Source organism: Pygoscelis adeliae, unplaced genomic scaffold, assembly GCF_000699105.1.
Source record: "Pygoscelis adeliae isolate BGI_AS28 unplaced genomic scaffold, ASM69910v1 Scaffold389, whole genome shotgun sequence".
Taxonomy (NCBI): Eukaryota; Metazoa; Chordata; class Aves; order Sphenisciformes; family Spheniscidae; genus Pygoscelis; species Pygoscelis adeliae.
This window is the reverse complement of record NW_008825568.1, coordinates 275065-278183: the sequence shown is the minus strand read 5'-3', so window position 1 is coordinate 278183 and position 3119 is coordinate 275065. Positions and strand designations below refer to the sequence as shown.

General features: G+C 41.0%; 1 protein-coding gene across 2 annotated transcripts in view; it reads right to left on the bottom strand.

Moving 5' to 3' along the window:
* Positions 1–3119, bottom strand: part of WWP1 (WW domain containing E3 ubiquitin protein ligase 1) — a 42598-nt gene that overhangs the window by 35026 nt on the left and 4453 nt on the right. The gene's annotated exons all lie outside the window — the stretch shown is intronic.

Here is a 3119-nt window from a genome sequence, read left to right as displayed (position 1 = left end):
TTTCAATCTAAAGCAAAGCTGAGTATTTTCAGCCACTTGGAAATAATCCTTCCCTGTTAGTTTTCTGTATGGTACTTGCTAACTCAAAAATAAGTGGAAGTTAACTAAACTGTCTGAAAGGGAGACAAAAAAGGTCTGTCATGTATTTCTGGATTATAGTATTCTGAGACATACACATGAGTTACTTAAAAGTTAGTGGGATACAACCTTCCAAGAGGACTTGGAAGCCGCAGACTTTTACTTAATTTCAATTAAAAGGTGCACACTTAACTCCCTCATATTTGAAAAGTCCAGTCTGTCATGCGTCTCACATGTCATAAAAGGGAACTGCAGCCTTGATAACAATGGAAGATTAAATGTAGAAGACTAAAAACATAATTCCACACATGGGTCACTTTTTTTCATCTGAAATCATGATATATTTTTAAGCTTTAACAACCTCTACTTCTTCCACATTTTTTCCTCCGTATTTTGCTTTCTAAAAGCAACTGCGACATTTGTTAAAATATAGATATTTAGTCATAATATTCAAGCTTCCTTTTAGTTTCCCCCCTTTTATCTGATTATGTTTTAAGTCATTAAGTTTTGAGTCCCCAAACATGAAAAGAGACCATTATCATTTTTTGGTTAGGACTTCTTTTAAAAAAATTAGGAGTAAGTAACAAATACTAGCAAAAGACTTCGAAAAGAACTAACAAGACAAGATATCTCGCCAAGTATATTTGAAAAAATACTGATTTCAAAACTTGTCGGCAACATGCTGTAACTGTCCAAACTCGAACAAGCCACTTACCACTCCTGATGAATTTCCTTGTCAACAAAATGAGTATATGCTACTTGCTGCCTTTATAAAAGTGCTTTTTAAGTATAGTTCTTGAAATATAAGTCTAGGTTCTACAGCAGCATAAACTAATCTGAGCATAAACCGGTGCAGGTCAGCAATACCACTTTCCCACACTCTGTCTCCCACTTCTTTCCCTGTATTGCCACTGGCGTTCCTCTGATCTTGTGATAAAGGCTGGTTAGAGGTCTAAACCTTCAGAAAACTAATCCTAAAAATTGTACAGATTTCTTCCCACTTCGATCCTTGAGCCAGATCTCTTGAAGTCAAGAGAAGCTCCAGTGCCATAAAAATACAAGACTACTTACATAAGGAGCAGTACAGTACACAGGGTATGAAAATGATCATTTCTGCATACACAGATCTGAAGTAATGGGTCATTTGTGTAACTCAGTTTGTTACAGTTATATATATATATTCAATCTACAGGTGGCTCCATCTATGCTATTAGTTATTGCCAGTTTTGATGATTCATCATGTTACCAAGTTATGTGATCCTTACGCAAGGTTAATCCGCTTTAAGGTTCCTCTCTTTATCTAATTTGATAAAATATCCATTTTGGGGACTCTCCAACAATGTATTTTTTCTCAGATAACCTGGCCATCTTTGGACCATCCAGTATGATGTGTCTTTCTTGAGATGCAGCTTTTTTTAAGACATGGTATCTTACTCATGTTTTTTCCAAATTTTGTTCAAGATAGCCTTAATATATTCTTGGTCATGCATTCATTCTTTCTTCAGGGTTCCCAGATTTCTCAGGATCCCTGGAAAGTTCAAGTTATTTATCAATGGTAAAATAATACTTACATACATACATACACACACATACATTTATGTGTATATATATTTATGCACAGTATCTAACTACTCGCTGGTAACATTTTCACTTTTAACTAGTGTAACACTGTCGTAATTAGCTATCAAACTTGTTTACCTAGATGCATTTTGCTAATCTTCGGACTACAACAAGCCTTTGTTCTGCTCTGCCACCCCACAGAAAGAGCAGCTAAGACTGACACCGACTGTCACATCCCTGACCAGTTCTTATCCATGAGTAGCAAAATGCATAACCTACTTGGTCTGTTCAACATCTATTGAAAAAAGTGTCCCCAACAAAATCAGAAATTTCCAGAAGTGCTTGTACCCCACTGTGTTTCCCTTCCAGCAGATACTGGGATGGCTGAATTCTGTCTCGAACTATGAGAACCAGCACAGCAAAAGGAAAAAAGTAAACAGTCACAAGATGCAACATAGTAAATTCCAATCAGATAGAAGGAAAAACGTTTTCACAGTGATGTGATTTATCACCAGAACAAGCTGCCCAGGAAAGCTGGTAATCTACAGCCTTTGAGATACTGAAAATTCAACTGGACAAACTTCAAAGGTAGCACTGCCTTCAGCAGAAGAGTGAACTAAGAAATCCCCAAAGGTCCTTTCCAACCTAAATTATTCCACATGGCTGTGTAACCCAACCTGCTTCGCTAAGGATAATACAGAGTACCTATATTATTCTCAACAGATGTTTACCTGATATGTAATCAAGACCTTAACCTTCAAAGGGCTAGCAGATTTTGTGATCTCCTCCAGTTCTTCTCCAGCTTCACTATAACATTGCACGCATTTTCAGCTTGGGGTTCACTACAACCACCCATCTTTTTTGTATAATTTCAATAATATGTGTTTCCTCTACAGAATTTCTGCCATTAATTACTTGTTCTCAAGCAAATCACTCTTCTGCGTCACTTGCAGAGGTGATCAGCTCCAGTACAGGCACGTCCCGCAGCAGAGCGGCGGATTGCGGCATACAGGGGTGTTTCCTGAGCTGGGGAAACCCCAAGGGAATGCAGGGACGTGGCGTGGGCAGGGCCAGGAGTAACAGCAGTCACCCCCCACTCCCAAAAAAAGCAGCCCCAGGGAGCGCTAGCAACCAGGAGTGCTGCAACCAGGACGGGCAAACAGGGCGTGGCATGTCAGCTAGGGCATGGTGCGGCAGTTTGCGCAGCAGTTTGCACGGCAGTTCGTGCAGGGAGGGCACCTCTTCGAAGGAGGGGCATTCCATGGGCCGAGTGGGAGACTTGGAGTACACAAACCCAGCAACCGGGCACCGTTCTGTGACCATCAGCAAAGGTCAAGGGCACTCATCCTACCTGACCCTCAAGGCAGAATGGAAGGCATTTGTCTGAGAACAAAGGCTGCGGCTCCGGCTGGGGGGTCTGCACCATCTACCCCAGCGGTGGCCCATGCCTCCAACCAGACAGAGCTGCTGGAGGGAGAGGG